At 35.5% G+C, this 27,538-nt stretch overlaps 1 protein-coding gene and 1 long non-coding RNA gene across 8 annotated transcripts in view; one reads left to right on the top strand and one right to left on the bottom strand.

Annotated features, from left to right (window-relative positions):
- The window catches only part of LOC115220760 (thrombospondin type-1 domain-containing protein 7A), a 1,292,425-nt gene that overhangs the window by 805,132 nt on the left and 459,755 nt on the right, over nucleotides 1-27,538 (bottom strand). The window lies entirely within an intron of this gene.
- The window catches only part of LOC118766807, a 71,651-nt gene that overhangs the window by 38 nt on the left and 44,075 nt on the right, over nucleotides 1-27,538 (top strand). The window contains exons 1-2 of the long non-coding RNA XR_005002723.1: nucleotides 1-282; nucleotides 25,176-25,256. The exon at nucleotides 1-282 is cut by the window's left edge and continues 38 nt beyond it. This is a non-coding gene — a long non-coding RNA (uncharacterized LOC118766807). The remainder of the gene's footprint in view (nucleotides 283-25,175; nucleotides 25,257-27,538) is intronic.

The following is a 27,538-nucleotide window of genomic DNA, read 5'->3' on the forward strand; positions in this document are numbered from 1 at the left end:
ACATATTCAGTTTTTGGAAAAAAATGGTATTTGTTATGTTATTCCCATTTGAACATATGCGTGTAAATACCGGCTAAAATTCACAAAACTTCAACAACACACACACACACAAACACACACACACACACACATATATACAAAGTTTTCCTTTTCAGTATATGTGTCTGTCTGTCTGTATGTGTTTGTATTTATATACACAGACCTGAGGGATGAACAACAAAGTTGGTCCCTCTGAGATTTGAAATCAGAATGGTAAAGTGGCGCCAAACTAAATAAGTCAAGGTAAATAGTCTACTTTACTATTATTATGCAAACCTTATTACTTCATTTATATATGTGTGTATGTGTGTGTGTGTGTGTGTGTGTATATCTATCTATCTATATAAATATATATATATATATATATATATATATATGTGTATATATATGTGTATATATATATATATGCATATATATATATATGTGTATATATATGCATATATTATATATGTGTATATATATATGTGTATATATATATATGCGTATATATATATATATATATATGTATATATATATGCATATATATATATGTATAATATATATGTGTATATATATATGTGTGTATATATATATATATATATGTTTGTATATATATATATATGTATATATATATATATATATATGTTTGTATATATATATGTATATATATATATATATATATATATATTGTATATATATATATATATGTGTGTATATATATACTTATATGTTGCATATGTATGTGTATAAGTTAGTAAAATTTTAATTTGATAACTTTGCAAGCATTTATAAAAGGAATTTGGGACATCTCGGACAAAGTTCTTGTTGAAAAAAACAGAGCAAAGTTTTCCTTTGTGCTTAATCCATGAGAGTTTGTCTGGGGTAAGGAACGACAGAATGTGGCAATGATTTAGTTGTGCCGCATGCGTGGGAAGGAAGAGTACAAGTAGAGAAAAATACTGCAAGAGAGATGGAGAGAATTTTGTAGTGGGTGAGGTGGAATTAAATAAGAATGGTATGCTTAAAGATGGAGAGAATAGAGATTTTTAAGTAAGAAATATGAAGTTTAAGTGTAAAAGACTCCTTGTTAAGACAACAGTTCTTTCTTTTCTGGTAAGCTACCCAAAGGACTTTACCAATCACAGCTGGAAGCAAGTATCCACAACTATACATCTGGTCCTAAATTATTTCTCCGAATTCTGTCTCTAATCTCATTATAATCAAACCATTTACATCCTTCCCCCAAATCCAATAATCTAAATCCTCAAATCCACCAACCTTCTCTGCTAGTATTTTTTCTACCGTTACCCCATTCCTACCATTCCTTTAAAGTCTTCGGTTTAAGTTCTTCAGGATACTCCAAATCTCTGTTCACCAAGATCACCTAATTAACTCACAGCAGCAACCTATCAGCTTTTAAACTTTTACCTGGCTGCCATCACCTACACTTACCCAACACCACTCCCACCCAACTCCTCTGAGACAAACATATGCTCACTCTTAATTGCTTCTCTTATTGTGGTTAGTTTTACAAACATGTCACTGGGGTTACTCTGAGTACTCATAGGGACCGACACAATGGACACCTATTTGTAGGCAACACTGAATACAGTGACCACACAGCTCTGGAATCATTCCAGAGCTACATGTTCATTGTTAATGGTGACAGCATCAATGCCACCACATCCTTAAGACAACGACTTGACAGTCTCATCCCTTACACTAACATGTTTCAATCTGTTTTAGAATTCACTTCTGACACCTCTATCCTGTTTCTAGCTGTCTCTGTCCCTGCCATTAATACCCACACTGATTTACTTTTCTCTGCTAAAAACCCTGCTGCTATTTCCACCATTCCTCCTATCATCCATTGTCTCAATCTCTTAATTCCTCTAACTTCTTGTTATGCAGCATCAGTTTGAATTACTACCCCAAATCTGAAGAAATGCAGCATGTCTTCAACAGAGGGCACCCTCAAGTCAGTTTTGGATCTCACACTTCCTTGAGCTCCAAACTCTCAACTCAGTCACCATTCCATTCTACTATCCTCTTCCAGTACATGTACCTGTTAAGTTCCACCTTCATTCACAATTTAGTCGTCTATCCTCTCACTGAAACTCACTCTCTTCTAATATTTCCTTTTTATAAAACCAAACCTTTCTTTCTACACCTTCTTTCTTTTTCTTCAAAATGGTCCAAAAAGTCTCTGCAACTATTTCTAATTTTAATTCATTGAATTAGAATCTTCATTGCTCCCAGCCAAACACAACCAAATATTTTGAAGTGCACATGCCACAAACACCATACATATGTCTACATTAATAAGGATTTAGAGATTCAGGCACCAAACCAGCAATTTGGAATGGAGTGAGTAATTCAGTATCATTAATCCCAGTCCTTGTGTAATATTTTAGTTTATTAACCCTGGAGGAATGAAAGGCAAAAACCACCCTAATACAATAATTCCTGATCCCAAATCCTAGTAACAAAATCCCACAAAATGTCAGACTTCCCTTGTACGGCCACCAGCACTACATAGTATGTCACATACAAAGACTGCAGTAATATCTACACTGATAAAACAAGCTGCTGTCATCTGGGAGGTCAATTCTATCAGCACTTTAGCACTAATCTCCCAAACACTCCCAGAATCCTGTTTCACCACTATTTCAACACATCTGATCATTCCATTAATGATGTCTTAGTCTCTGGTGTTTCTGTACACCACAACACATTTCACGTACCAAGAATCACAAGCAACACCAAATTGCATTCCCTTTTGAAGCATCACCCTCAAACCCCACCCCATCTGAATGAATGCTGTTCCCCCTCTTTGTTCTACTCCCCTGGTTTTATATAATTCTGAATTTAGCATTAAAATTTTTTAAATATTATTGGCCATGTGCCCCAAAGTGAAAACTTCACAGCTCCCATAGTCATATTTCTCTGCCCTTCTGCTCTGCGTATAAAGTCTTTATGAACATAGGAACATGTGCGAACACTTCTGACAAGTCTTCTGTTCCAGTCATAATGCAATCAATATGGCCTTCCCTCCTTAAACTGACCATTCTTCTCATTCTCATTCTCCTTTAATCAATTTTATTCTTTCTCCACATCATTCCTCCCCATTGCTCTTCCTTTCTCTCATCCAATAATTTTCTCTCTCGCTAATTACTTCTCTCTTCTTACTCACACATGCAGAACTTCTAGCACTGCCTTTTCCTTCCATTCTACACTGTGTGTCCAAGCTCACATAAACCAATATCAAAGGTAAATATTTAGCTCTTACCATGAAGATGGTCTTTAGACTACAAATACATACAGTTTTGCTGACACAAACTAACACTGACCTTCCTTGATACAGCTAAAAGGTACCCAGTAGATTCTGTAACGTGGTTGGCATTGGGAAGGGAATCCAACTGTAGAAACCATGCCAAATCAGACAACAGGAGCATGATGTAGCTCTCCAGCCTTGCCAGTTCCTGTAGAACTGTCCAACCCATGCATGGAAAATGGATATTAAAAGATGATAGTGATGATGATGATAATGATGGGATGTGCTTACAAATTAATATATTCAAAGCCTCAATTACTTCAAGTCCCCACCCATAAGTAACCAATGCATGTTTCAATGCTTCCATCCCCGACCAAACTTCTGTTTAAAACGTACAGTAATCCCTCGACTATTGTGGGTGTTATATTCCAAAACCACCTGTGATAGGTGAAAATCCACAAAGTAGAAACAGTACTGTATATTTTTTATTATTTTTATAAGTTGTATATATTTATTATATTTATCATCATCATCGTTGTCGTTTAATGTCCACTTTCCATGCTGGCATGGTTTAGACGGTTTGACTGGGGTCTGACAAGCCAGAAGGCTGCACCAGGCTCTAATCCAATCTGGTAAGGTTTCTACAGCTGGATACCCTTTTTAATGCCAACCACTCTGAGAGTGTAGTGGGTGCTTTTTACATGCCACTGGCATGAGGGTCATGCTTAAATGGTGTTTTCATGTACCACTGGCACGGGAGCCAGTCAGGAGGCACTGGCAACGACCATTATATTATAAATGCAAAACAACATGTAAGCTTAAGTAATAAACCGTGATAGGAGAACTGCAATATGGCAAGGGATTACTGTAATTTTATCAAACTGACCCCTACCCATTACTTATTTCTGTGAATCACCTTTTTAAAACTGGATCAAGCATTTCATTCTGTTGTGTTATATTTAGTTATGTGTAATAAAACAAGGAGTGGATGACTGCATGATACACTTTCCATGAGACAATTAATTGTAAATGAACTCTCATGAAAAATATCTGCATTTGAAATAAAATTCCTGCCAAAGGAATTTAATGGCACAGTTTCTACACATGAAGAAATATTAGACTTTTGGTTCCTGAGTTATTTTATGTTCAGTATTCTCTTGATATGAATTATCATCAACAATAGAACCCTCATTGTCAGTTTAAACAAAGTTGAGAAGCAGAAGGAGTGGAGTGGGGGGTGGGATGAAAGGCTTGTGGTAGATGACATGGATCACCTTAGAGAAGATGTCAGGGTCCTGGATGTGTAAAGGTGTTGATGAGAAAATGGTTTTCAATTGGTGTGAAAATCTTGGTCCAGGTACAATTTGAAAACCACAACTTCCAAAGTGGTATCCAACTTCCCTACATCTGGTAATGCCAGCAATAACAATAATAATAATTATTATTATTTGGAAGTATTAGACCAAATGTCTTGTGTATTTTTTCTGACTCTAAGTTCTGAGTTAAAATCCAGCCAAGGGGAACTTTACTTTTTATCCTTTCAGGGTTAATAAAATTTCCCCCCAAAATGTTGCTGGCCTGGTGCCTACATCAGAGACAATCCTCCTCCTTTCCATCTCCATCACCATCATCATCATCATAGCATTTTGGCTCCATTCTTTTGAAATAAAGTCAATTCCATATTATATGCAACATTCTATAATAATTGCATGAAAAATTAATCTGACCTTAAGGAATCAGATTAAAAATTGATCAAATGTCAACTGAGTTTTTTGCTGAATGGCTTTTGTTGTAATCATCATCATCATCATCATCATTGCTGTATTGTCATCATCATCGTCACCATCACCTTCATCATTCTATTATCGTCATGTTTACTTTTTTTCTCATCAGTTGTTTGTGTCCCCCCCGCTCTCTACCAAATTCTCACAGAAACAATAGTTGCTTAGTCTCTGTTTTTGTTTCCCTCCTCTTGACTCCCATGCTCATTTCACACCCTTCATAGAATCTTTCCTGAAAGTCAGTTTCTGCTCTACATTGTCATCGGAGTTCTCTGATGAATTTATTGGCACCAATGTGGCTGTGTGGCAGGAAGCTTGCTTCCCAACCCCATGGTTCCAGGTTCAGTCTTACTGCATGGCTCCTTGGGCAAATGTCTTCTACTATAGCCTCAGGCCGACCAAAGCCTTGTGAGGAGATTTGGCAGACAGAAACTGAAAGAAGCCCATCGTATATGTGTGTGTGTGTTTGTGTCTGTCCCCCACCACTGCTTGGCTCCTGGTGTTGGTGTTTTTACGTTCCCTTAACTTAGCAGTTCAGAAAGAGACCAATAAAATAAGTACCAGGCTTAAAATATAAAAAAAAGTCCTGGGGTCAGTTTATTTGACTAAAATTCTTCAAGGTACTCCCCAGCATGGCTGCAGTCTACTGACAGGTAAAAAATTAAAGATCTGCTTCTGTGTGTACAGTGGGGTTGGACGGGTCTATAAAGTGTAAGTCTGATCATAGCAAAAAGACAAAAAAAAAAACAGTTTGTTTTTGCATAACCACACTAAGAAAGAAATCATCAGCATCGTCGTTTTAACGTCTACTTTTCCCACCTGGCATGGGTCGGACAAAAGTACATTAGAGCAGAGTTCCTGCAGCTGGATACCCTTCCGGTTGCCAACCTCCGTTTGTTTATTTGTATTTTGTTGTTGTTGTTTAGTTCCTAGTAAACCATCATAAGCATTCCAGCCATGACCATTCTGTCTTTACATATGCCAAAGACTACAATACAACCTTTCTTTTTTTTATATGATTTTTATGTGATTGTTTTGCAAGAGACTTAGCTGTTATTTCTAGCTGTTAGGGTGACTACATAGAGGTTATATACTACTGAAATACTATTGTGGTGTTGTTTTCTTTTATTCTTTTACTTGTCTCAGTCTGTGGCCATGTTGGGGCACCCCGCTGAAGGGATTAGTTGATCAAATTAAACCCAATATTTCAAGTCTGGTACTTATCAAGTTGGTATCTTGTTTGCTAAACCAATCAGTTACAGGGATGTAAACAAACTAACACTGGTTATGAACTGATAAGAAACATACCCAAAGATGCATGTTTGCATACACACATTCACATTCATTTGTTGAGCTTCTGTACAGTTTCCATCTATCAGATTTGGTTGCAAGATACTGGTTGGTTTAAAATTGTAGTAGAAGGCACTTGTTCAAGGTGCAGTGCTGTGGGATTGAACCTGACACCATATGGTTATGAAGCAAACTTCTTAATCGCACAACCACGCCTGCATCATTGCCCATTTTTATTTCTCTCTCTCTTTTACTTGTTTCAGTCATTTGACTGCGGCCATGCTGGAGCACCGCCTTTAATCGAGCAACTCGACCCCGGGACTTATTCTTTTGTAAGCCCAGTACTTATTATATCAGTCTCTTTTGCCGAACCGCTAAGTAATGGGGACATAAATACACCAGCATCAGTGGTCAAGCAATGCTAGGGGGACAAACACAGACACACAAACACACACACGCATATATATATACATATATACGACGGGCTTCTTTCAGTTTCCGTCTACCAAATCCACTCACAAGGCTTTGGTCGGCCTGAGGCTCTAGTAGAAGACACTTGCCCAAGGTGCCACGCAGTGGGACTGAACCCGGAACCATGTGATTGGTTAACAAGCTACTTACCACACAGCCACTCCTGGTGATTTCAATGGTATTGATGTTGTTGTGTGTATCTTGGAGATTGGAGAGTCTCCCTCCACTTCAAGTTGCTGTTTCTCTGCATTGACAAGTCACAGCTCTGATAGTGCAAACCTGTGGTTAGAATGTCCCAAGAAAGAATGGCAGGATGGATTCCTCAGACTGTGCCAACTGACAGGAGACATAAGGCAGACCAAGAATGAGCCAGTTGGACAATATCCAGATTCTCAGTCGGTTGCACTTGGAAATCCAACAAGAAAATTTAATAATGATTGCTTTTGATAAGGCCGTATGGAGGAGGCGCCTGAAGACTCTTCCCCCTATCCCTACCCCATGACCCTCCCAGGAATAGAGGGCAGCAAATATCGATGGATGGATGATAATGATGTTGTCAGCCTCGATGAAGCCGACCTATGATCAGAAGCACTCCAGCCACGACCATTTCATCTTTTATTCTGTCAAAGTGTACCTAAGACAATATTATTTGATGTGCCTGTCTTCTAAGTTGGAGCAATTTGAGGGAGATTTGATTGTTAATTCTAGCAAACTGAATGGCAGCATATGGATGTGAAGAGACGTCCTTCTTTGGCTCATAGAATGGTGTTTAGAAGGTATTACCTGCAAGATGGTGACAGTGATGGTGGTGAAGGTGAGGGTGGAGTTCGTTGTAATGAGTGCAATGGTGGGGGGGGGCTAGCAGCAGCAGCAGTAGTAGTAGTAGTAGTAGTAGTAATATTGATGATGGTGGTGGTAGAAATGTTGGTGGCGTTGGTTTTTGTGCTGGTGATGGTTATGACTTTGGTAGCAGTGGCTGTAAGGGTAATAGTGGCAGTTGGAGTGGAAGGCTAGGGTGGTGGTGGTGGTGGTGGTAGGAGTGGTCGTTGTTCGTCAGGTGATTTAATAAATGTATGTTGCTTGTTGTTTTGTCATTTCGTATTGTGTACACATCACTTAATAAGTGTATTTGCTTTGTGTACACAGCACTGACAAGTGTACCTAAATGTATATTTGTACAATGTGTACATGTGTTTGTTGCTCACTTGATTTCAATGTAAGTTACTGTCAATAGGTTTTGCCCTGGGCAATGAGCAACAACAACAGCAACAACAACAACAGCAAGTTGTTTCATAGTCATGTTTTTTTGTTTTTTTACATTTGTCTCTGATATGATGACTGAAGTGATGACTCCTGTATATGGCAAAAGTGATTGTTTAATAAGTGATGTCTATTTGCTTTCTGCTTGTCTCTGCGTGTGTGTAATGTGTGTGTGTGTGATTGCCTACCGACCCACCTACCGACCCACCTACCGACCCACCTACCGACCCACCTACCGACCCACCTACCGACCCACCTACCTACCTTGCTTATCTATCTGTCTATCTTTTCAATTCTCTGTCTGTCTCCCCCTCTCTCTCTCTCTATCTCTCTCTCTTTTTTATGTTTATATGTGTGTGTTTGTGTGTGTGTTTGTGTCTATGCTTATGTACATACATGTGCATGTGCATGCATGTGTACGTGTGAGTTTGTGTGTGTACGTGTAGGTGTGCAGCACACATTTAGCCAAAGTGGGAGATGTCAGAAATGGAAAACTGTTAAATGTGTTTTCTTGGTTTTGTCAGTGTATTCTTTCTTTCTTTCTTTCTTTCTTTCCTTCCTTTGCTTTATTTATTTATTTATTTATTTATTCTCTTATTTCTTTTCTTTTGGGTTGCTCCAAAACTCTTCTACATCAGATGATGTCAGACATGTGTCTTACTAATTTGTTTGTTATTTAGACACGAAATGTGTGTCTTCTTTTTTTTTTTTTTTTACTAATGGCCAAGATCCAGTCTAAAAACTGTAATAAAGCTTTACTACATGTCGTGCAGCCATCTTGAACTGCATACAGAATATTACAGGATGTTTTGGTTAGTTTTTTGTGCACCTTATCCTGATATATATATTGTAATAAAATTATTCTATGTTATTATGCTAAAAGGTCAATTGTGTACAAACATTTGCTGTCATATGTTAAATATATATATATGTATATATATATATATTTCCTTCCTTCCTGAAATGCCATTTCTAATGCAAACAATTAGAAATATCAAGGTTTTAACCAATGTTTATATGAATCAAATAAAACGAGTGACTCTCAAACATACCGTGTAAAGAAAATAGGCATATATTTGCCTAAGTTTTTTCTCCAGAACATCATGATGGTTCTTCAGTCAATGTTAATAAAGACAAACTCTCATTTTGCTACATTATAAATTAGGGGTTCTCATCCATTTTTTACTTATGGCTTCCTTTGACTACTATTTTATTCTGGTGGACCCCCCCTAGCCATTAGATGTTTGAATTCTAGTTTTATAGAAACTTGTTTCAATATTCTTGCTTTGTTTTTCACACATAAACTTGTGTAGGTTGAATTCTGTAAAACTATAGAGAAAGATATCGAGCAGTTTTTTGCAACACATGCCAATATATACATTTAAAACAGAATTTTTCTCAGGGACCCTTAAAATACTATTGTGGATCTCCAATTTACTATTTTATTGTGCAGACCCCCACAAAAATCTTATATGGCCCCTCAGAGACCACAGAACCACTGTTACAAATAGTAGCCAGCCACAAGGAGTATTTTTTTAGAGTGTTGGCCATCTATATTTTTTAGTTTCTGTACATGTTGACTATCATCATTGCTTTAAACATGGCAGGAAGGACTGCAATGATGCATTATGGTGATGACTTGTTTATAAAACTTCACTGCTTTGTATATTTTATTTGCCTCACAACTGCTAGAAATAGCAGTCAAATCTCCTCAAATCACATACTAGTCTCTTATGAAAAGTATGGATACATTAGATAATGGTGTCCTATAAATTCATGAAATGTTGGGTGATAGTCATTACTGGATAGTATTATGAATGACCTGGGGGTTTAAATAAAAATAACAGTTTGAGGGAACCACTATGTAGTCACCAGCCCTGCTAGAAATAGCAGCCAATTCTCTTTCAAGTCAGACTCTACTTTGGTAAAAATGGAGGCAAAAGAAACTAGAAAGGAGATACAAGAGTCACAGAAGTGAAATTCCTTTTAAGAGTAACTTAGAGGTACCAGTGCTACCTCTAAGTTAGGGAGAAAACCATATCATTGTGTGATATCTGTCCACAGAGGTTTCTCTACAATTATTACTGTTTGTGTTGTAAATATAGTCAGTCGTTTCTGTATGATGTGTCAAGGGAGCAGTTATTTTACTGTCACAAAACTTGCGACCCCCTGAAAGAACAAAACCTACCTATTATGAAAGACAATCTATCTATGAGCATTGTCCAATGTGTATCTTCTCTTTTTAAAAAAATGGTAGAATGCAGTTTGAAGAAGCTTTTTGCTGCTATTTCTAGCACTTTTATATATATTCTCCGTTAATTTAAGTTTACTTTTTACAGGCTAACGAGAGAGACCCTATGTGGTCACCCACCTCACAAGAAACAACAACTGAATTTCCCTCAAATCCCATCCAGGTGTCTTAAAAAGGAAATGTTCTGGAAGGCTGAGAGGGGTACAGCTGGAACAACTTTTGTCATAGGAAGGGGTTTACCCAAAAATGGACAGCAGCAGCAAGAACAACAGCAACAACAACAGCAGCAATCTTATCATTAACATCAGCAACATCAAGAACAACAACACCAACCAGGCTTTAAGTTTTTAGCTGTTCCATAGTAAAAAATGCATTTGTTTCTTGGATTTCAATTTGCAATATTTTCCATATTTCTTTACTATTTATCTGACTTTTTTACTTGTTTCTGAATGCCAATGCTTTAGGGGTTTTTGAGAAAAGGTAAAGGAGATGCAATACATGTGTGTATGTGTGTGTGAACGAGATAGAAACAGACAGTGTGTGTGTGTGGTGTGTGTGTGTGTGTGTGTGTGAGACAGGGATCTAGCTGTTGACAGCTGCTGTAGTGATTTACTTTCAGTCTTTTCGTCTGTAATTTATACACCAAGGTGTGTTTTCTATTGTGTTTACAACAATAATCCTGCATTACGTTGTTGTTGTTAAATGACATATTTGTGGGGTTTTTTTAATGCTTATTTTTCATTTCAATTTTACAATTTCTAGAATTTCAAACTGATGAAATTTACTGAGTTTATTTATTTTGTTTCTTTTGTTATTCTGTAGCTTTAAAGGAGTAAGGGAGTGCCATGTTTTGAATACATTAATTTAGATTGATTATCATTATTATTATTATTGTTGTTGTTGTTTTTATCTAGAATCTAGAATGCTTCCTTTCATGAGAATATCACTGGTTTTTGTGGTGATTCGTTGAAAGATGGAAATTTGTGATAGCTATTGGATATCTATGTGTGAAAAATGAGGGAAGTCACAAAATGTAATGTTTCCACTTATCTTTCATCAGGATGATCACTGACACTGAGTAGGAAATAATGACAAATCTTCTCAATCTGCAAAAGACTTCTGACTTTACAGCATTGATGCCAATGGTGATGAAAGCAGAAACTGCCAAATTTTGCTTCATCGTAAGTTTTCAACCAGCAAATCTGACAAATGTGATATCAGAGTTTTAAGGATCAATACACACCAGATTTAATTTTGGATCACACAACTGACCCATCATCAGCTACATTTTCCTTCTAATCCTAAAGATCTGGGAATCATGTCTGCAACATTAATCTACTCTAGGGTGGCAAGCTGGCAGAATCGTTAGTATCCCTGTTTTTATGTTCTGAGCTCAAATTCCACCAAAGTTGACTTTGCTTTTCATCCTTTCAGGGTCAATAAAATAAAGTACTAGTTGAGCACTGGGGTCGATGTAATCAACCTGCCCCTCCTTCAAAACTGCTGGCATTGTGCCAACATTTGAAACCAATATTAATCTATTCTCTTCATCCATCTCCTACCCCACACTTTCACCATAATCTTTCTTACAGTAATAATGTTACACACAAAAACTGTTTCTAGAATTCTTCTCAGAGGAGAACTCAGAGTAAATTTCCTTCAAAACATTTTTTGTTTTTCCTGAAAATTCTTCAGTTAATGTGTTTCTCTCAGACATTGATCAGGCTGTAGAAATAGTTCCAACCAAGATATATGTTTAGTTGGCACTTAAAATGATTTTCCTAAAATTATAGGCACGATAACATCATATATTATTGACCGTATTCTAAAAGCTATAACTTCATATCACATTCAGATATTTAAGAATATAAATAAACTGGCTCATCTCATCAAGGTCAGAAAATATTTCAGCCCCTAACAGCTGCTGGTGCTCTACAAGATTTAAGAAGGGTCAACAAAGGACTGCAACCCCCACTTCTGTGAGAGGATTGGTGCTGCATACAGAGACACCCTGGACAGCATCCAGAGAAGGATCAGGGTGCCTCTGAATGTAGCACCAATGGTCACTTGAGTGATTGGGATTTAATCAACATGCTCCAGTCTCGGAACCACTGAGACGCTGTCTCCTTCTTTCTCTCTGCCGTTAATATTGCTACTTAAATGGCCTGAATTCCTTGAAGTTGGCTGGTCTGGTAACTCTATCACCAAGGCACCTCCAGTTCATCCATCTTCCCATCATGCCTTACTCTTGTTACATCCTACACTCTCAGTTCCACACTAATCATAAATCTCAGTCCTTCCTCCTCGTTACATCATCCCTCTGGAATCTTCCCACTGCTCAGGTCTTTCCTGCAGATGTTGACTTGCAATCATTTCGGTGGAACAATAACAGCATCAACCTCACCAGTCTCAAAGAGTCTCTTTCTCAAACTAAATATACATATGTGTGAATGTGTGTGCACATAAGGGTACATGCGCACACACACACACATATATATATATATGCACATATGTATATATATATATATACAAACATATATGCGTGTGTATACACACACACACATATATTTATTCTTTTCTACTCTGGGCACAAGGCCCGAAATTTTTGGGGAGGGGGCTACTCAATTAGATTGATCCCAGTATGCAACTGGTACTTAATTTATTGAACCCGAAAGAATGAAAGGCAAAGTCGACTTCAGCAGAATTTAAACTCAGAACGTAAAGACAGGCAAAATACCACTTACACATATATTTATATTGATAAATAGACAGATGTGTGTGTGTGTGCATGTGAGCATAGTACATGAAGGATAATAGGAATATGCAAACATTACATTCTGTTGATGAAGAAAAATGCACTCAATACTTCAAGACAGAGTTTATTTAAGTGGAGTTCTTTCTTTCAACTTGACTTTTCCATTGCAGCCATTGATAAGTTCTTAACAATCTCTAAGGCATAATGTATACATACATATATATATATATACACACATACACACACACACATATCTATATATACATATATATATTCATGCACAAACACATACATACACAACATTTAATTGAAAACAAATATCTAACACAGAAACCTAGGAATGTTGCTACTGATGGGAATTGAACTGCCCATCTTTTACATTCAGAGTAAATGCCTAACTGCTTATACCATTGGGAGAACATACATTTGTTCTTTGAAAATTGGTTACACATGTCTCTCGGAAACACTAAATATCCTAGATATTTAATCTAGAATTTGATCAGAATCTCCATTGTCTAGAACCAGCTCTCTCCTTTTAATATCTCATATATATAATATCCCATCTTCATTGACAAATATATGAAATATAAAAAAAAAGTAACAAAATATAATCACAGACAATATGAATAAATTACATATTAATAGGTAAGTTTTTGATGGAAACAATATTAAACATGAGACATTTGTAAATAATAATTTGAGCTTGTGAAAATAACAATAGTCATGCAGACAGGAATCAAATTATAGATTTTATATATATATATATTTATATATATACACACATACAAACCCATATATATCCTCATCATCATTCTGATCACACACAGACACACATATTTACTGATACTATGTTACAAATTCACATACATGCATACATATATATATATATATATATATATATATATATATGTATGTATACACACACACTCACACACACATACACACACACATATCTGTATTATCATGTAAGTGTATATATGAATGTATATCTTTTTATATACATATACTGGTCACCACAGGGACTATATGTATATAAACAAGCATACAAAATATTAATTACAAACATGTTTCACTTTGCTATTTTCCTTTCAAATATCCTCTCCTATTTTGTCTAGTATGACTTTATTTACAAGATCATAGCATCAAAACTTCACTTATATCTGCATAACTAACTCATATATGTTTACATACATACATACATACATATATATATATATATATATATATATATATATATATATATATATATATATATGTATATATACATACATACATATACATATATATATATGTGTATATATGTGTGTGTGTGTGTATATATATATACGAGGGTGAGTCAAAAAGTAATGCCATTTTGTTTAGGACAGGTATAATTACCAACACAAGAACATGCATCATACATCAAAAGGAAGCTGGTCCTCTGTGGATCACATCCCTACTTCTCAACATAGTCACTGTTTCTCTCAGAAGCAATGTTCCACCTTCAAATGAGAGCATGTATCCCTGCACTGTAAAATTCTGTTGATTGTTCTTTGAGCCACTTCTTCCCAACCTCCACACTCACCAGATTTAGTGCCTTCAGACTATCATCTCTACGGTGCCACAAAAGAGGGTCTGAGAGGCAAACATTATTCCAGTGACAAGGAAGTGAAAACTGTAGTGGTGGTGCCCCAGCATGGCCACAGCCCAGAGACTGAAACAAGTAAAAGATAAAAGGGGGAAAAAAATACAAGGGATCATTAGCAACAAGGACCTCCACCATTCATATAACATAAATACCATTCTAATTTGAACCGTTGCCAAGTTTGCTTTTTAGACACATTATTCTATGGTGGTTATGATGAATACCAGTCATATCTTGGAGTCAATGTACTCAACTGTTCTCTTCCTTAAAATATGTGGCCCCACTGGTGTGTTCATCAGAAATCAATAAAATATGAATAATGGCATAAGAGCTGATGTCACAAATCCTGGACAGATTTGATTCAAGCAAGATGCCTTTACATAGAAGACAAGAGTGGAACAAAGTTAGAAGGTCATCGTCTACAAACAGAACAGTTATCATCAATGGATGACGATTGTGATCAGCAGAGGAAACTTAACGGAAAACAAATTGGAACTATTTTTGTCTTTGCTGATGTGATGAATGTCAGCATCCTGCTTAAGTAACCACAGTTGCACAGATTACAGAAATTACATGTGGTGCCTCTGTTTTATATACACTCTAAGCCAGAGGAAGCTTCTGTAGAATCCTCATTCTATCAGTTTAGACTCTATAAAGAGTCATTCTTTCATGTGTAGCATGTTTTAATACCAAAGACCTAAGGATCAACATAGGACCGTAATATAACCAGGATCACCACGACCACAATGTTATGCATACAATCAAATGTTACCCCAGTTATAATATATTTGCATATCTTAGTTCATTGACAGTGAGGTCATTATTCTTAACCATTTGATTGGCTGCCTCTGCTCTAGGGGTCAACTTGAGCATAATGAAACAGATCAATAGCAAATACATTGTCAAATCAGAAGTTAGAAAAGAATTATGAAAATTTTCACACAGAACACACACACACACACACACCACACACACACACACACACACACACACACACACACACACACTTATACACGCACACACACGCACACACAGAGAAAAGTTCTGTGATAGATGCTTGGCTTCAAATCAGCCAGATTCGGTAGATCTGAGAATAAAATTATTCCATCCATGGCCAGCCAGTAGTTTGTAGGTACACCTACATTTTCTAATGAGCCCTTACATCTTTAAGACAGTAATTTTGATTTAAGGGAGATGTTGTTCACCTTGTACTACTCGGTTCATTAGCTTAATGCACAGTTACTGTTTCCCAGTTTTATTGCATGTGCGTGTGTGTGTGTGTGTATTGAAAAATGGAATTTTATGTATCAAATCATGCAAAATAACCTTAAATAAGCTGGGAAAGACTTAGAATTTTTTTTTATACATAATAATAATAATTTGTGAAGGTGAATGGTTCAATGGTTAGAGCGTCGAGCTTACAATCGTGAGGTTGTGAGCTTGAATCCCGGACCGGGCTGCATGTTGTGTTCTTGAGCAAGACACTTTATTTCACGTTGCTTCAGTTCACTCAGCTGTAGAAATGAGTTGCGACGTCACTGGTGCCAAGCTGTATCGACCTTTGTCTTTCCCTTGGATAACACTTGTGGCGTAGAGAGGGGAGGCCGATATGCATGGGTGACTGCTGGTCTTCCATAAACAACCTTGCCCAGACTTGTGACTGGGAGGGTAACTTTCTAGGTGCAATCTCATGGTCTGTGTTGTGACCGAAGGGGTCTCAGAATAATAATTTAGGTGACAAAGAGTTAATTGAATTACTGAGGCTTGTTACAGTCTGTTTTGAAGGGTCTACTGTATGCTGAGGCATATACACCCATCTGTAACATGCTTAAAATTTCCACACAATTTTGAAAGAAAAAAATGTATTGTAATGCTAAAGGCATTTTTTGAGTGTAACAAATTTGATATCACTACTCTCAAATATAGACAACCCCTAATATACATATAATGCTTGCATATAAAAGCATACACATCATCGTCAGAGTTCCTAGCAGAATAACATGGTTAAAGGAAGGACCTGTTTTATCTACAAGCTTTACCATACAGCATTGCTATTATATTTTTAAAGGATTAATATATTTTGGTGTACCACAGTTTGAGTTTTTATGCTGTGTTTCCGAAAATTTATAATTCACATATTTTGGATGACAGCTCATGAAAAAATATAATATTTACTCAGGGAAGAGAAATGTTGCTGTCTTTAACAATTACTATTTTATGATTATATAACAAAACATTATGTAACAAGGTAATTTAAGAGAAATTTATCTATGTGCACTACGAAAATATTGATGTATATTTTTCTGATAACTAACTTCAAAACTGACTGTTTGTGTTTCTTATAAATAGTATGTTTGTGTTTCTTTCTGGCAGCACAGTGTGTAAAGATGTTATGTTTGTTCAAAATGTTGGTGAATCATTCTGTACTTCTTTATTCTGTGAATCCTTTATCTCAAAACTTTAAACATAGAAATGAAATAGAAGAGCTAAATGAGAAGTAATGATACTCATTCACAACCACAACACTTTAACGGGAATATTAACATTCTCTCACAATTCATTCATGGCTTTTGTTGTTTCATGCTTAAATCTAAATAACACACAATCTCAAGAAAAGGGATAATGTTTATCTAAGTAGCTCGGCCAAAGTAAGCTACTTGATGTTCCATGAATAATTACATATCTTGCATGCGTATGTATGTGTGCGTGCATGTCCACACATGCATTAGTGTGTATATGTGTGTGTGTGTGTGTGCACATTATTGTCAATATGTGCGTATGTGAATCAGTGAGTATATTTGCAGCCACAAAACCCACTTTGACTCAGAAAGCACAGCTTCAAAAGCCAGTTTACTCTGACAGATTTTTCTCAGGTTTTCCTGATCCCCTCCAAGTATTAAGTAATTTCTCCATATTATTAACCTTGTTCACACAACAACACACACACATCACTTGATATGCACAATTACAAAAGAGCTACAAGTAGTTTCATGCTTTCAGATACTTTAAATTGGTAGATTTATATAACATGCCATGTGTCTCTACAGCATAAAACAATTGGCAGCTCCTTTGTAATTGTGTATATTAAATTACATTTATCTCTCACCTTTATTGTTGATCCTTTGATCCCTTTAATCTCATTCTGAGATGTTTTTATTTGTAAAGATTCTCTGTCTATGTAGTCTGTGAGTGGAATGAAGCCATCCCAGATAGAGTCATCCCAGACTAAACGTAAGCCATATAAAATTCATTATTTCCCAGAAAAACTATTATCATAAATACAATATCTTATGATGCATGCTTAAACATTTTTCTCTAAATATATTCATATAAAGAATGAGGCAGGCACTGGCATGGCTGTGTGGTAAGAAGTTTGCTTCCCAACCACATGGTTCCAGGTTCAGTTCCACTGTGCCTTCTACTATAGCCTCAGGTCAACCAAAGCCTTGGGATTGGATTTAGTAGAATGAAACAGAAACACATTGTGTGTGTGTGTGTGTGTGTGCGTGTGTGAGTGTGTGCGTGTGTCTTCTGTGTGTTTGTCTCTCACCATTACTTGGTAACTGGTGTTAATATGTTTGCATCCAAGTGACTTAGCAGTTTGACAAAAGAGACTAATAGACTAGGTACCAGCCTTAGTAAAACAATAACTCCATTTGTTTCACTAAAAGTTTTCAAGGTGATGCCCCAGAGTGGTCGCAGCCTAATGAATGAAATAAGTAATAAATAAAATTAAAATAAAAATCAAAACAATAAACTAATGAAGTTCTCAGTTAACGAGGAAAATATTTTCTGGTTGCTAGAAATAACAGTCAAATCTTCCATTTAAGATCTTACCATCTTAAAAAGTGAAGGCATACTGTATAAAGCCAATAAGAAAGACAGGATAATCATAACTAGTATATCATTGATCATAAGTTTACTTAGTCAAAACTAACCTGGAGCTAAATGCCAACTAATCAATCACTGATTGAGTGTCACTATACAGAAGTCTAATCATTTATTCTTATTCGTTACTCATTGAAAATGGTTTGCTTTTTATTCTATGAATAATTCCCCACTTTTTCTGATAATGTTTAGTTTCTGGTGCCAGGATCTGAGATAAATAAAACAGATCACTTTCTATCGCATTCGTGTAATAATATCGAGGCAAGTCTGTACTTCACTGAGGGATAATAATAAACCCTGCAGATGTTAATTAGCAGTTTTAACAATGTTAATCAGTAGCAGCTGGTTTATCTCACTTTGTAATGAGGAATTTCCCTATCAGAATAATTAACACTGAAAGCTGCAAATCCATCGTTAACAACAGACTGCACTCACATCCGAGAGACTAAATTATCTTCTGATAAAGCAACTGGGCTACACCAGAAACTGAAGTGAATGGTAATCCTGCCTCTTTGAGGAGCTTTGCGCAGTTTGGTTAAATGTGGTAACTACAAATTCTCTTGTGTTTCTCCAATCAACATTTGGATTTAGTGTGTGAATGAAGAGTTATATGATTATTCAAAAAATTGAATATCTTGAGCTGGGAGCAGCTAAAGCTAAGAGATTGATAGGAAATGCTTGAGGCATTATGTTATCTTATTAAGAATCTAGAGAACTCACACACTTATAATTATAAATTTTCAGCTATTTATAGTATCAATTATTTCAACAGTATTAATAGGACTAATTATAGTAATTTTTTTAAAAACCATTTTTCAAAAGCAAAAAAAAAATGGACCTTGAGCCAGTTTTAACCATCATTCCATGACAAAATGGTAAGAATCTTTAGTGTTAAACAGGAAAACAAGACAAAAATTGTTCTTCAAGACTTCAAAACACAAAACAAAAATGTATGGATTCTAAGTAACTATCTTGTAAAGATCTCTTTGAGCTTAGGAATTAGTGTGTGTCTAAAATAGGAATTTCATGAAGATTAGATTTATCAACAGAAGTAGCTGTTATCATCATCATCATCATTATAATTATTATTGCATTTTCCATGCTGGCATGGGTTGGACAGTGCACCAGGACATCTTACTCCAAGGTATCAGTTTGATATGGTTTCTACAACTAAGCATCTTTTCTAAAACCATTTTTCATGGCACCAACACTGCAGAGGTCTTGCCCTCGGCAAGATTAAGGAATCCTTTCAACCTTGGACTGTCTCTGCTCAGTTCACCAGAGGGCATGGTTTTTTTCATGGCCGAGTACCAGTACTGAGCCATGAAGAAAGATTAAAGAGACCCCTTACCACCACTCCCCACAAGCACACCCGAAAAAATGAGTGATGACTTTGGTCTGATCACTGAGAGAAGTTAGAGTGTGATGGAAGGCATAGATTTATGGTTGTGAGGTGGGTGGCAGTGGTGAGGGTAACAGAGGAAACAGTGTGGCAGTGGTGGTTTAGGGATTAATGGAAGAGAGAGGGAAAAAATAAGAAAGAAAGTGCATTTAAAAAAAATTATATAAAATATTTCAGCTATGCTGAAATGTGATATATATTTTACAAAAGGAAGATTTTTTTATTTTTTTACTGCTTATTCTAGTATTTTAAATAAATTCTTAAATATATATTGACTATCTTTAGAATGATATTTATTATGTCAAAAACATTGAAAATTTATAATTGCTAAATAATTTTTATTTTTATTTTTCATACTCTCACCACTTTATTTCCAACTTTATTTCAGCATATTTTAAATTCTTCTGCAATTCAAAGCAAGACAATGGCATATCTCTAAAGGTATGACAGTGTTTAAGAGAATTACAAGCAACCTGTGCAATAGAAGAAATAATTTGTGCCAGTCTAGTCAATGCCATAATAAACAGAAAAAGAAAAACAAAGAAAACAACTGGTTTCTAAATGCCACCTAAAGAATAAACAAGAGTTAAAATTGCTCCATCTTTAATGGTTGAACTAGAATCTGACATATCACAACAGGTGATAGGAATATGAAAACGTAGGATTCTAAAGAGATATTTATTAGCAATTCTGTTGGCATTATAACTCATTCTTAAAGTTCACTGTACAGAACTGATATAATAACTGTCTTGCATATAAAATATTTACAGCAGGAGTTAAAGAATTTTAGTGAGAGAATGGTTTATTAATCAAATAAATTATATATTAGGGTTTGAAACCATTAAATTCAACTGAAACCAATAGTGGAATGACAAAGGCAGCAGATATAAAATGATAAAGAATGGTTTTAAATGCTAAAATGATAGTTTTAAAACAAGCAGAATCCTTTTTAATTCTATGTAAAACAAGTCAGTCATTTCGCAGTAGACTTTGATGAATGTTGTTGTTCTGCTAATTCTTCAATTCTAAGCCAGCAAATCTTTTCGATTCCAGTTTGTATTAGTCCATCTATAATATAAATTCTTTCATTTTAAAGATTTTTTTTTATTTAAATTAATCCACTCCCTGACAAGATTTTATAAAATAACTTTTTGTTGAATTATATTCTAAACATCAGGTTTTGAAAAAGTTATTTCAAAAATATCTCTGAATTCTCGATTCTTTTCAAAATTAACTTGAATGCCTGGTAAGCTTCCATTCCCAAACTGTCAAAAGATGTCAAACACATTTAAAACGTGGATTTCTGCTTGTGGAGACTTGGCTGATACACTGAAGAAGCTGGATAACAACCCCAAATCTCCGTTACTACGATGTCACAATGGAATTATAGTTTTCTTGACCTTGGTAAACTATCAGCAGGTTTATGATAGGGTGCCAAGAGTACCATACGAGCATAATCATTGTCAGAGCAGCCAACTGGCTTCTGAGCCGGTGGTACGTAAAAGGGCACCATTCGAGTGTGATCGTTACCAACGTCGCCTTACTGGCACCTGTGCCAGTGGAATGTGTAAAAAGGTACGAGCGAGGTAATTACCAGTACCACTTGACTGGCACGTAAAAAGCACCCACTACACTCTCAGAGTGGTTGGCGTTAGGAAGGGCATCCAACTGTAGAAGCTCTGCCAAATCAAGACTGGAGCGTGATGGAGCCACCTGGTTCGCCAGTCCTCAGTCAAAATCGTCCAACCCATGCTAGCATGAAAAGTGGACGTTAAACGATGATGATGATGATGATATTCCAGCAATAACTATTTTGTTTTTTGTTTTAGACACAGTGCATGACATATAGGATGACATAACTGTGTCCTTCCTTTATTGCGATGATAGCACATAATTTAAGGGAGAACTGGATACTACTACTACTACTACTACTGCTAGTGCTGCTACAGGCACCCCAACACACCCACTCAGAGACTCCCTTGTTGGTTCATGTTAATAAAGTCAACACAGACAGTAAGAAGACTAACCTCCTCCTACACTTTTGGATGCATTGTAGAAGTTGGTCCAAGTTTTCCAAGGCAGTGGTTTCTCTTTCTGAATTAACAAGCCTCAGATATTGATTTTATCATCAACATCATCATCATCATTATAAACTGCTTTATTAGTCATTTCATTATGATCCTTGAAGGACAAAAACAAAAACAAAAAAATCCAGTACATTATTGATAACATTAGCAATATACTTTCACTTCCCTCCTGTCTCCCTCTCTCTATTTCTCTTTCCCCACCTATCATATGTGTGTGTGTGTGTGTGCATGCATTTCTTACTGAATATGAATGTTATCGTAATTAGTTCTAATTATGAAGATATAATAGCTTTTAAATTTACCACATGAAAATCCATTTAACGCACGAAAAATGCCAAATGGTGAGGGATTATGGTGGAATCTAAGGATTAAACTTACATTCTTTGATTATTGAAACAGATTTCGATGAGAAATGAAGAAGAATAAAACGTTGAGATTTGAAGGAAGCTTTTATATTAAAAGGTAAACTTAGAAAATATTGAACATGTCTTGCTGTATTATGTATATTAAATAATATTTACATACGAATATCAGGCAGTATGTGTGTGTGTGTGTGTGTGTGTGTGTGTACAAATAATGCATAAAATGTGAATACACAGATGTTTACTAATACCGTTGTATACAATTAGATATCAACATGTGTGTAAATATATTTTTACCCATGTACAGGTGTATATAAGACAAGAAACAAAAGCAAATAAACTCTGGCATTGAGTATATTATTGATTTATAAATTAGATTGAAGTCTGCATTATTAAAAGTGAAGCCGTACAATAAATTAGAAAGACTGCACAAATTACTGTTGCTGTCGCCATGATTATTATTATTATTATTATTATTTCGTCTGTTGCTATGGTTTGAGTTCAAATTCAACCGAGGTCAACTTTGCCTTTCATCCTTTCGGGGTTGATAAAATAAGAACCAGTCACGTACTGGGGTCGATGTAGCTGACTCATCCCCTACCCCAAAATTGCTACCCTCGTGACAAAATTTGAAACCATCATTATGATTATCATCATCATCATCATTATCATCAGCAGCGTTATTATTCTGGTGGTGAATCGGTACAATCCTTAGCATGCTAGGAAAAAAATGTTTAGTGGCATTTTGTTCATTTTTACATTCTGAGTTCAAATTCTGTCAAGGCTTACTTTGCTTTCCATCCTTTTGCGGTCTATGAAATTAAGTACCAGTTGTACACTGGGTCAATATTATCAACTTACTCCCTCAACTAAAATTGCTGGCCTTGTGTCCAAACTTGAAACCATAGATATTCCTCTAAAGATGTGCTTGTATTGGAGAAAAAGAGTTAGGCAAGGACCTGTGTCTTTGATAGGCAGGACAATCCTAGATGTGTGGGGTTCCTCAACTGCCCCTTGTTGAAGGCACTTCTCTATAAGGAACACTACATCATCCATGTGTTCACATATCTTGTGTACAATGTATACTTCTATTTCATCTTCCATCCGTCTCTCATTCTTCTCATCATCTTTTTATGTTAGCCCCCCCCTCCCTCAAGTTGTAAACTGTTCTAGATTCCGTTGTTCAAAAATATAAGGACACAGATCGCATCATATAGCCAGCTGGAGACGAATCTCCTGGGGCTAAGCTACAGCAAAATTCATCCTAAACCAGGACTATCATGTTATGTTGGCAAACAATCTTTACTACAAACTACTGTTGCTGAATATCACTCGTGAGATTAAAAAATAGGGATTTTCTAATTTATAAATCAGTGATTAAGTTGTCACTTTGAAAACTATATATTTCAAATAGGAATTTGGCAGCACCACCTCTAGCCGAACAATTATTCTGTGCTGATGAAGGGAAAAAACCTAGAAATTATGATACACATATTGTTTTGAGCTGAGTGGGGGTGCTAGATTCCCTTGTTCGAAAATATAAGGACACAGATCATGTCGTATAACCAGCTGGAGACAATGTCTCCTGGGGTAAATTACAGCAACATTTGTCCTCATCCAGGACTGCCATGTTATGTTAGCAAACAATCTTTACTGTTCTTGTATTGTCTCCCTAATCAGCCGCCCTACTCGTAAATAGCAACAAAAAAATTATCATTATTATTAGAGTCTTATGCAGAGGTGTAGCTGTGCATATGCTGAATGCTTTTATCCCTCATTGCAGCATCCTTCATGCTTCAGATTCTGTATAGAATCAAACAAGGAAGCAAACATGTGGGATTGTGAGGCCTTTATAGGTCTTCAGGAGAATAGGGCTACCTCTGTGGTGATGGTGTCACAACACACACACTCAATACACTCTGTACACACAAACACACACACACACACACACACACACACAGAGACCATTTTAACACCATCAACTTAAAATGGTAAATATTTTGAATAATTTACAAGTTGACTTCATGAAATAAATGACTTCACACTCTCATCAAGATTTCTAACAAACCCAATTTGTTCTTGTTAATGTTGATGCCTTGACAAAATCTATTAATGATAATCTATAATTTATATTTTTGTTTAATGTGAAACAGCTTCTAACATCACAGACAAAACATTATTTTGGTAAGGTTTCCCTAAAGGTAGGTACAGAAATGGGTACTGCTGTGTTTTTATTGTCAATAAAAGTAATACTTTCCCTATTTGTCATTGAAAGTAACTTGATAGATCTTGCTGAAATCCTAAATATCCTCCTCCCACCCTCCCTCCCTCTCTCTCTCCCACTTTCTCTGTTCAGTGCAAAAGATAATATCAGAATATTCAATACACAATTTAATGACGGACTTGTGTTTGCTATTTGTTATTCAGAGCATTCTTTCTTATTTGGTTTCTTCAACAGGGTCCAAATGGAACATCAAATATTTGGAATAAAGAAATTTGATCTCCATAATCTAAACTCTCAAATAATTTCCTTCAACTGTTAGCATTACCAAATTGTAGCTTCTTGGAACCATATACACTGTCATTCTTTCAACCTTCTTTTTCTTTCCTTTTCTTTTTCTATTCCTTTTTCTCTTTCTATTTCATTCATCTTTCCCTTCTATTTCTTTTCTTTATTACCCTTCTTTCTTTTTTCCTTCTTTTCTTTTTAAGCTAGCAACTAAATGAAAAACTACAAACTCTTTCAACAGATGCTCAAGTTTCCAACCATTTCAAGGCAAGGAGCACTAAGCGGTAAGAAACACCAAGTTCCATACTATCTTTTCAAAGGATCTACCATTTCTCAGGCAATTTGCAAAAATGTCAGAAGAAAAATAAAATTTATAAGTCAACAAATCATTTTGGTTTTAGATGTCTGTTTGCAGATTTTAGAATTTCTTGCATGTCACAGAATGTTGTGTGGCACAAAGTAATGGGAATATTCTGTAGAAAGCTTTTTCTTTGAATCCATTTTAGTGCTTGCTATCACTAATGGATCCAAATAAATAAATACAGGGTGACTCAGTGAATCACTGAACCCAGAAAACTGGTCTAACAATCGGCTGCGTTTGAGACAAAGCCAATATCTTCAGCTCTGAACCAGTCCTCTGTCATAAAGGAATGTTCCGATTGAGCTGCCTTTCAGAAATTGGATGGCAGCAAACATTAATGCTATTTTAGAGTCAAACTTTTGTGAGTCTTCAATAAATTGATATAAGTGTGAAATCATGCACCACACACCGAGACAACAAGACGGGTTTTAAGGAACACAAATATGCATCAGCAAATAGGTTCAGACATGTGTGCACATTACATGCATATATATAAAGCGATAAAGAGAGAGAGAGAGAGAGAGAGAGAGAGAGTGCTATGCCATTATATGCATAACATTAAAGACAAGCAAAAGGTTATAACAATAAATAAATAATAGAGAAATCTATGCACTCACAAATACCATAACATAAACATACCAGGTGTGTGGTGTGTGTGTGTATATATATGTTATGCACATATATACACACACACACCCACCATATATATGTATGTATGTATATATATATATATATATATATATATATATATATATGTATATATATATATATATATGTATGTATATTATATATATATATATATTATACACATGTACGTGCACACACACCTATATGCATACATACTTACATATACACATATACATATGTGCATATACAAACACATATATATATATATATGTACATACACACATTTGTGTGTGTGTGTGTGTGTGCATTTACAGATGTTTGCCTGCTTGATACCTGACATCAACTCTTGTTCAGTCGTATCGATCTCTTTTGCTATAGAAGAATCTAGAATAAATATTCACACACAACGTTAGACTTTTGTAAGCTTGTTCCTGTAAATGCTGCAACACATGCCAGTAAAGTGGTGCACATATGCATCTAAAGTGCAGCACACAGCATACAATAACAGTCAAATTCATTGTGATTCACCTGCTGACTCGTTAATGATTGACTTCTCAATTCACTCATATACCACATAGGTGTGCATATAGAAAAAGCTGTTCCTCTCAAAATGAAGCAAACTCACTCAAAACAGCTGCAATAGAAAATGTCGCTGCATTTTAGATGCGTTACTTGGTTTGAAGCTCTGCCAAAATTTGTTTGCATGTAATGTTTTCCATGAGAGACACTTCCTAAACAATACTCGTTAAAGTATTTTTCTTTTTTGTTCTCTCCAGCAGATTTGCCAGCTGCTAATCTATATTCCTTGCCACATGTTCTCTTCAAGCAATATCACCAGCCAATTAAACTGTCAAAGGTCTTTGAAAAATTGATCACATTGTTAAATCTTAGTCAACAAATGTGATAAATCACTTAAATAATAACAACAATAATAATAATAATAATAACAACAATAATAATAATAATAATAATAAAAATAAAAATAATAATAATAATAATAATAATAAAAATAATAATAATAATAATAATAATAATAATAATAATAATAATAATACATAACAAAAAATTAGTTGTCAGAGTAACAAGTGAATATAGAAATGTGTGCATTTACATATATGTGTGTGTATTGGGGTGGTTATGTCCAATTGCTGGTATGTACGTATGCATACATTTATATATATGTGTGTGTGTGAATATATATGAATATCTATCTCAATATCTATCTATCTATACATATATATATATATATATATATATATATATATATATGCGTATGTATGTCTGTTTGTGTGAGTGATTTCAGTTCATCCGTCACTTTCTGGAAACAATCAAATCTTATAGTTTTCTTAATAAAACTACAAATTCATTGTCTTATATTCATCATTCATCCTATCTAACCTGGTTACGAGCCAACAAAAACCCTCTACATGTTAGTTTAATATGCTAGAATTAACAACAAACTCTCCCTCATATCCTCTTACCACTATCAAGGTGCCACAATCAAGTTACTACAGTAAAGGTGTGATTTGATTTGGGTTCATCCAAGAGTTTACATAAAAAATGGCAGCCACCACCACA

Source organism: Octopus sinensis, linkage group LG17 (assembly GCF_006345805.1).
Source record: "Octopus sinensis linkage group LG17, ASM634580v1, whole genome shotgun sequence".
Lineage (NCBI taxonomy): Eukaryota > Metazoa > Mollusca > Cephalopoda > Octopoda > Octopodidae > Octopus > Octopus sinensis.